This window comes from Plectropomus leopardus, chromosome 21, assembly GCF_026936395.1.
Source record: "Plectropomus leopardus strain MGB_pleo_1.0 chromosome 21, ASM2693639v1, whole genome shotgun sequence".
Taxonomy (NCBI): Eukaryota; Metazoa; Chordata; class Actinopteri; order Perciformes; family Serranidae; genus Plectropomus; species Plectropomus leopardus.
Window position 1 is genome coordinate 7,434,415 of NC_142196.1, and position 12,428 is coordinate 7,446,842.

Sequence of the window (12,428 nt, forward strand, 5' to 3'; positions counted from 1 at the left end):
GGACATGGGTGTTTTGTTGCAACATTTTGATGTGTTTCCATCAGGTTTTTATACTCCAAACCTGGTGTTTTGTAGTGACCCATCAGTGTGTTTTTGAGCTGCTTTTTAAGGTCCAAACCTGGTTGGTTTGTGGGAACGCTTACGTGTGTTTTCATTGGCTTATTATACTCCAAACGTGGGTGTTTAGTCGTGACCTGTTGGTCTTTTTCCATCTGCTTGTTAGATTCCAGTCATGGTTGTTTTGTAGCAGCCTATTGGTGTGTATGTATTGTCTTTAAAGGCTCCAAACATGGGTGTTTTGTATCAATCGGTCAGTGTCTTTCCATCGGCTTTTAAGGCTTCAAATGTGGGCGTCTTGTAGCAATCCTTCATTGTGTCTCCATCAGTTGTATTTTTTCCTTTGGCTTGTTAGGTTCCAAACATGGGTGTTTGCTGCATCCCGTTGGTGTGTTTCCATTGGCCTTTTACACTCCAAATATGGGGGATTTGTAACAACATTTCTGTGTGTTTGCATTGGGTTTAAAGGCTCCAAGCATTTCTGTTTTGCAGCAACCCATCTATGTGTTGCCACTGGCTTTTAGGGTCCAATTATGTTTTGGGTTTTTTTTCGTAGCACCCTCTCGAAGTGTTTCTGTTTTTTTGGGCTTAAAACTTGGGTGTTTTGTAACGACCCCTCAGCAGGGCTAGTGTTATGAAAAAGGCTTGTCTTCACTTAGATATTGCTCCTTTTCCTGTCAGTAAAGTGCCGCAAACCATCATATATATCACTAGCAGTTGAAAGGATTACAGATTAATACCAATGAATCATTCATTACTTCACTAGGTGCCCCACCCAGACGTCACCTCACCTAGTTGCATTTCCATCTGCCGAACAGTGGGGAATGCTGCTAAAAGGTAGAAACTGGCATTATGAGACATTTCAGTTATGAAGACTAATAAGCTTCATTCTCAAGCCAGCAAATACAAATGCCAAAGCTGTGTCATTAGTGCAGTATTTAGCACAGTGATATATTACCTATTTTCTGCATGTTTCTCTAATTAGCTTGCTTACTCGTCTCTGTGTGAACGCACAGCTTCATTGCTTCTGCCAAGTCCGGGGCCACCACGCTGTAGCTCAAAACGAGTGGAGGCGGCGCTGCTGTTGTTGGAGCGGGGGGACTCGTGTACGAGGAGATAAGTTTTGTGATGCTGTTAAAATTCCTAATGGCCACCAATAGAGAGCAATAAAATAAATAAATGGCGTAAACAAAATGAAATGTCCCAATCAGACATATTGTAATGCCTGCAGCACTAAAGTGAAAAAGCTTCAGTTCTGCGATTCTTATTCCCAAACTGTCTGTATATTTAAATTGATTTTTATGATTTTATAGTCTTTATGCTTGCCCCCCCCCCCCCCCCCCACCCCGCCCATATTCACACACCCAGTGCAGTGCATCGACATGCTTCAGCATAAAAGAAAGAAAGAAAGAAACTTGAGATCTGTGAGTACACGCAGAGATCAATCTATTATTCAGTCAATTAATCACCTCAAAAATGCATGTTTATCAGCTGTCTGTAACACTTTCATTCTGATGGATTACATGCATTACGGCCCCGCTGCCGATCTGATTTGTATTCCTCGCTGTGCTGATTACAAAATTACACTGCTGATGCATTGGTTTTCTCCATTCAAGATTGATGGCACTGATGAACAAAAGGGAACGACCAACTAAGCCCGTGGACAAAAAAAAAAGAAAAAGAAAAAAAAGGAGGAGATTGCTAAATAAATGCAAAGGTAAAAAAGAGTGAGTGATGAAGCAGGTGATGGACTGGATGACAGACAGGAGTCAGACAGCCACAGAGCTGAATGGCAGCATTAGTAGAAGGGGGGGTTTTAGCAGAGTTTTTGGCTTCTACTCCATCTTTTTTGTAACTCGGGGGCGTATTCCCCGTGGTCTGCAGACAACCCCAGGCTGTTCTCTCAACTTCACCAAGTCTCTGTCTGTCTCTATCAGCCTGGGATCAGGGGCTGCTCCAAGCTTGTGTGTGTGTGTGTGTGTGCCCACGCTGTCTGTTGCTTCAATAAAACCAGCCAGAGCAGGCTGGGACCAGGGGGAGATTTACAGACAACACCAGCTCACAGGCACACAATAATAATGCAGCACAAACACGCACACATGCACACAAAGACATGCAGAGTAGCTGCGCAAGAGCACACGCGCACATACAGCCCCGTGTTCTCGTCTCACTCACAGACGCCCACGCTCCGAGGGTGTGTATGTGCATGTGTGCGTTAGGTGGGGAATAGCAGGCCTTCCTTTCCCTGGGTTCCAGGTGCCGACAGGACATCTTCTGCTGGAGGCAGTTATCTGAGGACGAGCAGAAAAAGAAGGGGGAGGAGGAGGAGGAGGAGGAGGAGGAGGATTTTTCACCAGAGTATTGCCAGCATGCTGCTGCAACATGCAAAGACAAAATCAGTACAGTGTTGAAATGTGTGCACCATGATATGGAAATAACAAACTATGAAGAGAGTGTGGATGATTTAAAGTGTTGCTCATATGCCCATTGTGAAATAGATTTGTTAAATAGATAAATGCATGAAACTGTTGGTGTTTAAATAGCCCACCCAGTGCAGAGTTTTCAAACTTGGATCTGGCTTTTACATTCCAAAGTTCTCAGGATGCAAGCAATTAGGAAGCTTTCATCTGTCATGTGAAACCGAGTATGCTTTTAGTATTTGTATTAGACTGCATGAGGAAATGGATTATGCAGAATTGATGTTATATTTAAAAGCTGTTGACATGTAATTATACCATAATCAAAATGTATGAAACAGATGTCATATATCAGTCTTTAAATGCATTCGGTAAAAAAAAAACAACAGACTATTTTTTCTCTCTGAATCTGCGTAATTGACCATTTCTGTGTTTTTGAGATCAGTGTTGATTGGAATGGAAATGTTCCTGAAATGAAGAGTCTTTATATCTAAATTACAAAAACGCCTTGGCTCTTCATTAGGGCTGCCCCCTGAAAGTCGGGAATTCGAATCATCAGTCGGAGACCTCTTAGCTGACTGAAATAGCTTCAAGTCGAGCAGTCTTTTTGTTGTTGTTGTTGTTGTTGTTGTTGTTGTTGTTGTTGTTGTTGTTTTGCTAGTCAGTGTGCTGTGGGACATTTTAGTTGCCAGAACATTTTGGTTGCTGCAGAGTGAGTGCAGCCTTTACCAAAGAGTAGCATCACAGTCACGAACAGTGTCCGCTGCAACGACACAAGTGAGGGAGAGCCCTCTGCGCTGTGTAGCTCCGTGATAACAATATCGTCTCTCCTCTGCCTAGAAGTGGTGAATTTATAGCTTACAGAAATTAATATGATCCAGTCTCTGGCTTTTGTTTTATATCTAGTCTCTGCAAAAATTGTTGCTGCACATTTGTGATCTGTTATTAGCATCTTTAGCTTGTTTACTATATTACATGAATGCCACTGTCACACTGAACGTCAATTTTTTTTTTGACCTGACGAAGTTTCACAATGACCTGAAGAAGATCCAAGTAGGTCGGAATTTTTTTTGACCCTACTGAAAAACTAGTGGAATCAAAATATTGTCTTCAAAAAACTTATGTGGCATGGAGTAAGTGTGCAGGGGTTACTTTTCCCCTCATGTACGCTGTTTTTTTTATTAGCCTTGCACCTACTTGATGTGCGTATAACTACCGCCTTTCAACTTACAATTAGGGAAAGGTCATGTTTGTAGTTCATAAAAAGGCAATGTTGCAGACATGTAATGTAACATGAACTCCTCCTGCACTCTCTTACTTTTTGATGTGGATTTATGTCCACGAGTGCTTTAAAAAAAAGAAAACTTCCACTACTATCATGGCCTAAAAACAAAAAATGCATCCAAAATCATAGAAGAAACCAAGGTGGAAATAAACTGCACTGAGTTTAGATTTGCTCCTATGTGAGCTCCCCACTCCCATCCTATTGCTAAAGATAATAGTTTATTTTCTGTTTTGCAGGCAGTTCCATAAACTGATAGCAGAGAAGCAAAAGTATATTGAAGGTGTAAGCTCTTCATAAGGTGCCTTGGTGATTAGAGTCCACAGTACACAGACTCTATTCATGGATCCATCGCAGCGGCGGGGCCATTCGAACTGCACTCGTGGCGTATGGGATTACAAAGATACACATCCCGTACAAGATTACAAAGACGCGGAGCACAGTGGAAGCCTGTTCGCTCTCTGCAGCATCCTCCTTGTTTATGTCCAGGAGATGTGGAAGAAGAGCAGGCAGCCAGTGGGGAATCCTCTGTGGCCATGTAATCTGGGCTCTGTGCTGAGACACAACACATGAAGGACAGGCTTATCTCTGGAGGGCTCGCTGTGAAACAGCTACTGGGAAGAGAAGGAGGGGGGTGAATAGATCTTTTATGGAAGCTGCATGTGTTCTCCAAATCATTTATACCTCGATGTCGCAAAGTGATAAAACCCTACCATGTTGCCATGCAAAATACATTAGCATCTTGAATACCGGGTTATGTGTTTTGCAACACTGGTATCATCCAGCCGATGTGCAAGTTTTGCAGGAATTTAAATGAGATCTAACGTTTAGTGGCTGTTGGGTGGAAACCCTATATTTACAAAATGTTTTATTGTGAGTGTGAATGCCGAGTGTTGTGCAGTGAAAGGTTTTAGTTTCCTGAGAGGTCAGACAATTTTCTCAGCGTGTACAGCAGAATCATGCTTTAGTTAAAGGCACAGTTCAACTTTTTTTTCAACAGTTTATTCACTTCCTTTTGCTCTGTTCAGGGAAATTGATACCACCATCATATATGTCTATTAAATGTGAAGCCAGAGCAAGCTGACTGTAAGCCTATAGCCTTAAAACATTGAACAGCTAGCCTTGCTCTGAAAAATTGTTTCGCTGGTCATTATGAGGCTGCAAGCATAGGTGTAGACTTAAGGGGTGAAACTGGGGACATGTCCCCTTAATATTTAGAGCATATGCATTTGTCTCTTAGATAAATTATTAGAATAGCAGACTTTTATTCGAACATTTCCTCACACAAGGGTTTGCACACACAATGGCAAGTATGATATCCTATAAATTATCACCCCACAACTCACGTTATGTACTTAACCATTTGAAACCTAAGCAAATTACTTAATTTCTTTTAAAAACACAGAAAAAAAGCAATGAGCAACATAAGAAGAAATATAACAAAATTAGTATAAAAAAAGTTACAAGGAAAGTATGTGAAAATTAACACAAAAAAGGAAAGTCAAAAATACAAGGAAAAAGTGCCTAAGAAAAAATAAAAACTCTGTAACATAATTTTAAAAACATAATAATGATATTTATAAAAACTGATTAAATAGACATTTCCCTGCCTTTTTTTTTTAAATCTAAATCTTCAAATTTATTACACTTTGTGTGACATTTCTCTCCAACCCCCGTTTTCAAAAGTAAGTAAACATTACAGTTAACATTAAAGTAAGGAACATTACTGTGGTTAGATTAAGAATGAGAAACATAGTTTCAACCCGAAAATGACTCAAAGTTCACCGGTTCCAACCAACAGTCTCCTGGGCAATGTCCTGGAGAAAATGCCTCATTTTTTGTGACCCATCCACCAACCCAACCTCCTCATGTGATCACAGCCTTAAATATGTGGGTAACACATGAATTACTGGCTCATTATGTAGGATATGTACAAATTTTGATGCATTATTTTTTGCAGCACAATGTATGAAAGCAGCTTGAGAACAGCTTGTTACAAAAAAATCACCGGGAGGCAGGATATCAAGTGAGTGAAGCTTTAAATTTCCTGGGAGAGGACTACCAAACCCCCTGTTTCATATGTGTCCCCGCTAATGTTGAAACAAAACCTACACCCTTGGTTGCCAGACACATTATAGAGTTTCAGAAGTGCTGGTAGATGGATTTTTTAACTTTTGGACAGAGCTCTCGTCTTTTTGCTCTAAGCTAAGCTCACTAGCTGCTGGCTTGAGCTTTATATTTATGGTACACATGAAAGCAGTCAAACAGCTACTTTAACACTAGAAGATTTTGAAGTGACTTCGAAAAGACTTACAAAAGACTAAGTCTGACACCCTCTCACATCTAAAGACAATGTGAGTTTTTGGTCACACGTTGTAAGATTTTGCAAAGACTGGGGATCTTGCAGTGTCACTACTTGCAAGACTAGATTCCATTTGAGATTATTTTCTACCCTGCTCCCAGTGGAAAATATTACACTAAAGTCTTTTGAAGAAATATGACATATTGATGATTTCTTTCATGTAAGCACAAAACTCTAGGAACACATGATAAACAGTGTCACATGTTGACATATCAGCATCGGTATAATCCATATAGAAACTTCACTGACTTAAAAACTTTACATTTTGTATTTTCTTACCTCAACTAGCTACCAGCCTTTATTGGTTATCTGTGCTTTATTAGTGGGGGGAATGAAAGGCGAACCGATTCAAAAATTCAGATTACTTGCTCAAATAAGTATAGGTTGGTGGATCAGATATGCACCACCTCGTGTTTACTCCACAACTCTATTAGTTTGACCTCATTAGATCTTAGAAAAAAAATCACTGCTTTTGCAGTGATTTTTGTGTAAGATCTCAACCCCATAAGCCACGGCTGTATGATATGCCACTGGGCAGCGTCAGCTGATCACTGCCGGACGGCATGTGCCGCATTCGCATGATACGCCCCTGGACGGCATCTGGTTGAAACGCTGGAAGGCAGTGAAGGCAGGCAGGAGGGGCGGTGGATTGATCCAGCAAACCTCTTCTGCCTAATCCTAACCATTGCATCAGCATATGTGTTTGTTGACGTCCCGGCGTTGGTTGCCATGTGCATTTGTTGCCATGTGCGTTTGTTGCCTGAACGTTACAACGTACAGCGTGATCCCACCATGTGCTTTTGTTGGCATCCTGGTAGCAACATCCCAGGGGGTAAACAGCAGACACAGAAGGATATCTAGAGCGTGTACTGCAGTCCACTGCAATATGTCACTACTTGGGATGAGAATGTGTTGTCAAATCACTGAACTTAAGTATTTGCATGAGCCAAAAAAGAGACAAAAAACTTACAATAATATTAAAAATGTTGATTTTTATGGAATCACAAGACAAGAAAAAGTCTGACATTGACTGAGTTTTATGACCACCTTATACCAAACGACCGGGATCACTGCAGCACAACAGTTGAGGTAAAACCTGCATGATTTTATTCCAACATTGGAATTTTGTTTTTGCTGTAAGGCCAACATAAGTCTAAGTATTAACAAGAAAGCAAATAAATATAGTCTATTTCCCAGAATGCTAAACTATTTCTTTAAAGTTGAAAAAAACATGTAAATTTGAGTTGCAAACTTTTCCACATCATCCTGCTGTCATGCCTCGACACATTCTTTCCTAATAGTGACGCCACAGTAGTACACAGGGTATTTATATGGGTGGTGGGTTACGCCAGAGCCCTCAGCACAGCTCACTGTACTTGTCTGAGCTTGTGAAGGCCTTTGTTTAAGTTTCACCTCCTCTCCCCAAGGACACCTCCTCAACCTCGTATAACCCCGCTGTCACACCCCCCTCTATCCTGCATTAATGGAATATTCCCCCAATTCCACTTTGTGTTATATTTCATTTCCTTGCTTTTGTACTTTTCGCACAAATCCCACCTCTGGGGCGGATCCCAACATAACAATGAGCCGTGCCGCTATCTGTGTTTTAACTGGCTCTGCCAGAGGAACTCTCTGGATCACAGCCAAAACAATTCATTCACATAGAGTTCCTCACACGCCCATGTTATTGCACTCTTTTATTTTGGAAACTCAACGGAGCAGCCTCATTCATCACTACTGGAACTGTTGCAAATATTTTTCTTGTTCTTTTTAAGGAGGGGGTGTATGATTCAGAGTGCCACCTGAATATATCACACGTAAATAATTCAACCAGAGCTATTACAGTTGTTGTGAGTTGTTGATGATGACAGTCATCAGGGAAATAATGGTTATTTATGTTTGCAGTTGCTTTAAGTTCAACTGTGGGATTATGTTTATCCTCTGTAGAATCTGCATGCAGTTCACCGAGTTCAAGCAGTGACTGTAAACACTGCTGTCTGTTGCCCAACCCTGCCATTTTTTTAATCAAATCTCTCCATCCTCAGCTCTTGGCTTCCTCCTGTATTTCTGCCTCTGTGGGCAGAGACATACATCTTGATTTCGTAATTAGTTTGTTGTCTCATTCCCAGTCTGTATACCTGCTTCCCTGTCCACACAGAACAGTCACACTTTATCAAGCCTTGTTATCATGTTCAGTGGAATCTAATATTACTCATCTGTTCCTTTTTTTAATGATTCTCGACGTCATTGATGAGCCACAGGCTGTCTAGCCTCAATCTCAAGATAAACTTGGAGATAGAGCAGTGTGTGGGAGTATTTATCTCTGCACACACCTGTACAAAAGTCACACTGATATGTGTGTTAAAAGGTGGGATGGCTCAGCTTTCGGGAAACTCTCCGGTATCTTACACGTTCAATATTTTATGTCTTTTCTGATAAGACAGTAATTATTGACAAAGAGGCATTCCTCGGTCTGTGTTGACGTCTGTCGAAGTTTCACTGCACGCAAACAGTTCACAGTGACAGATATACCACATGAATTTCTTCATTCCGGGGTTCCCATGGTCATGGAAAACCTGGAAAAGTCATGGAATATAGTAAGGCAAATAGTAAGTTGTAGGGGAAAAAAAACTCCCCGTCACATTCAGATGGGCAGCGGACTCCCACATGAAAGGCCGGAGTTTGTTGGGTCCATTCACCACTTCTTCCACCTACCCTGCTCCTTATATCATTACCAGCAACATGTCAACTTGACACGTTCTGTGGGGTAACATGCGGGCACGACAGGTTGCGTCTGACTGCGTTGTCAAGTGATGCTGCCTGTCCGCATATCAGGCAGCTGTGGCAGGCGCCGTCAGGCTGTCCAGTGTATAATAACACCACGACCGGTTCTGTCTGGCAGCATTCTCAGCTGATTCCATCCAGAGGTGTATCATGCAGACATGAAAGGTGGCTTTTGGCATTGGGATCGTACGCCGAAAGCCCCTGCTAAAGGGGCGGTATTGGACAACTTTAGAATGAGAACAGGCTGGAGTCATCCGTTCCTTACACTTTTTTCGTGTTGTGTCAGTTTTGGAAAGCCAATGAAGTAGACACCACTCTGCAGACTCTTGAGATATGGAATATGGCTGTTATTGTAGAAGCATGCACAGCACTTCAACATATGGAGAAATCCAAAGCTTGACAGGCCTGCCGTGCTCAGTTTAGCATCAGTCAAAGTCATATAGTCTCACATATTCAGGCCACAGAAGAGTTTGGGCAGAGATTTTCACTCTGCTCTCTGCGTGCATGTGGAGTCAGAGCTGGTAGCTGTGGGTAAACACGATATTGTAGCCTGCATACCAGACATCATATCTTCTTTGCAATGCAGTGCTAATTTAATCTCTGTTACTATGGAGGTAGAACATGTGGACATAACACACATGGTCATTTGTATGATGTGGCTCCGGGCCCATTGTACGAACATAGATTACCTTGTTTTCCATTAAATGAAATCCATTTTATGTAGTAACATCATGCGTGACAGTGGTGCTATTTCATTTCAGAAATAAAATCAGTGTGAGATAGGGATCGTCCACCTCGCTGTCTTTGATCTTGGAGAATCTCACATTTTCGTGGTCAGATTTTTATTAGAAAGGATAATCTGTTTCGCTCTCAGCGTCCTTTCAAAAGGGCAAAAGTGATCTTAAAACTTCCTGTGTTGATTGGTTTTAATGAGAGTGCGACCTTTCAAGGAAGCCCAACAATGAGTGGGATGGCTGATTTAAACAGAATCCATATCAAAGAAGCCCTGGGTTGCAACAGTGAACGCAGCTCACCGCAGGAGGATGAGGAACTCATTATTCTGTGATTCTGTGACTTACACAGAAAGAGAAGCTGAAGCAGAGAGAACCAGAAGAGAGAAAAGGGGAGGGAGAGCGGAGAAAACAAGTGTGAAAGAAAGATTTTAAATGATCAAAATTCTAGTCACAAAACATTAGGGCTTATGCCGTGTCTTTTACTCGGAGCAGACGAGGCTCTGCAACTCTGCCAGCTGCCAAGCATGTTGCATCATGAAAACACAGTAAAGCCTCAGAGGGAAGTGTTGAACAGTAGGAGGGATCTGAGCAGCATCAAACCATGCGTCCTACTGTTCTGTACAATGCGCTCACTGATTTCTCCTACAATGCACTGTACAGAGTACATATGTTGCTCTGCAGGTTTATATCTCAGAGATCCCAGGCAGTAATGAGCTGTACAGGTGATCATGAATGATAATAATGTTGAAGAATATCATTTAAATTAGGCTGTTACTGTGATCCTCGTGTGCATCAGTGCACACAGCTCAGCTCCGAGTAGGAATGCAAATGGCATTTTCTGCATTAATCCGAGACACTGTGATTGAATTGCAAATGCACTAAAGTAACTGTTTTTAAATTCATTTAAAGGCTTTGAATAGTAATCATTTTTTTTTCTCCTCCTGTACTGCACTGTTTAACACAAAGAGTTGATTTTACCCCATTCAGTGCGTGAACCATTGACCATGACTGTCATGTTAAAATGAAAAGAACTTTAGAGATGCTACATGCAGCACTTTAATACAAGTTAAAATACCTCCCTCTGCAATACATTTCACATAACAGGCCTATTCACATGTTGGCCACATCTGATCCAGAGGCAACATCCAAGAGGCCCAGCATACATGAATCTAATATACCTGTATGACAAAATATGCAAAAAAAACCAAATAGTGTCTGTAAGTCACAAACGAGCAAGCCATCGCGCTCCCGTCTTATCTCTGTTGAGTTCCGCATGTGCAGTATCAGTCATTATGTAAAAAAATCCCTATATTTGGCGAAGGGAGTTACTGGTAGAGAGAGACATTTGTTATGATGATATGCCTGGGTCAGGCCAATCATTATTATTAATTTGATTTCAAAAATTAAAAGGATAAACATTGCTCTACTAAATTTATTTATGTTTCTTGAAAAATTGTCAAAAGCAAAAGCCAAAAAAGCAGTTAAAAAACATTTACTAGTATTAAAATCTGGCTCAGTTCAATTTGTTATTGACTAGCCCTGCACTGTCATTGGAACATCCCGATGCACTCGCAGTAGAAAATGCATATGATTCATGTGATTGTACAGATCACCTGGACAATGTGTTTGAGGTCCCCTGCTGCTCTAATCTTGCAGAAAATTTTATTTTGCATCTCTTTATTGTCATAATGCATTCTTTAAAAATGTTTTTGTTCCTCTTTACTGTTGTTTTGAGTCTCTTTGGGGTCATTTTGTGACTTCTGTTGTCGTGCTGTGTCTCTAGTTGTTTTGTGCCTCTTTGCAGTTCCTATGCATATTTTTGTGCTCATTTTGAGTCTCTTACTGGTTGGTTTGTGTTGATTTTTGGTAACATTTTGTCAGCCCTGACACTTTGGTCCCCTGAGCCTGTGCCCAGTAAGCCTTTTCACTAATCCATTCATGATAGTATACCTTTAAAAATTTTGATGTCTTTCATGATGCTATCGACATGACCATGGCAACTAATGATAATTTATTTAAGAATGACATAATATAAACATAGAGCAGATATTATGTTTAAAATCTGTGACGGCTGATAAATCATCGGCATAACTGGACCTCATTTTACCTGCTGTAAATGTCACGGTGTGTGTGTTAACCAATGCTCTGCAGTATACAGATGCCACACCTTCCTACACGATGACACAGGTCAGCGCGGCATCTATATCTGTCCTACACAGAACTGCAGCCCCACTGCAGCTATTTAAAGCAGCCTGAATTTCCCTGTCTAAACATTATATAACAGGCATCAAGTGAAGTATGTACTTCACATACATCTTGTATCGCTTACAGTACATGTGTGATTAAGTGTCAGCCTCTGAAGTACTGTAGATATGTTTCTACTTACTGTACATGCATGATATAGTGAGAGTGTCATACAAAGGTCTTTTGTGAGTCTTTGATCCTTGGCTTTTGATGATTTTCAATGAGTGGAGTTATTATTTTTTTTATGTTCAGGTACATATTACCTTCAAGTTGTGACTGATTATTGCCACTTATTTCTTGATTTCCTCTTAGTAGGCCCTCAATTTGTGAAAAATGCTGCCCTTTCATGTGTAAGAATATTTTTAATTAAATCCAGTCAGATTTCAAGTGAAGTCTCAGGCAGGCAAACTTAGTTTGATATTTGGTATCAACTGAAATCAGCATTCACTTCAGGAGATGATGCTTAAAAAAATGTGACTTTCTTCTGTGTGATGGGAAAGACAAAATAGAAAGCATGAAATGTGATGAAGTGAATTAGGCGACAAAAT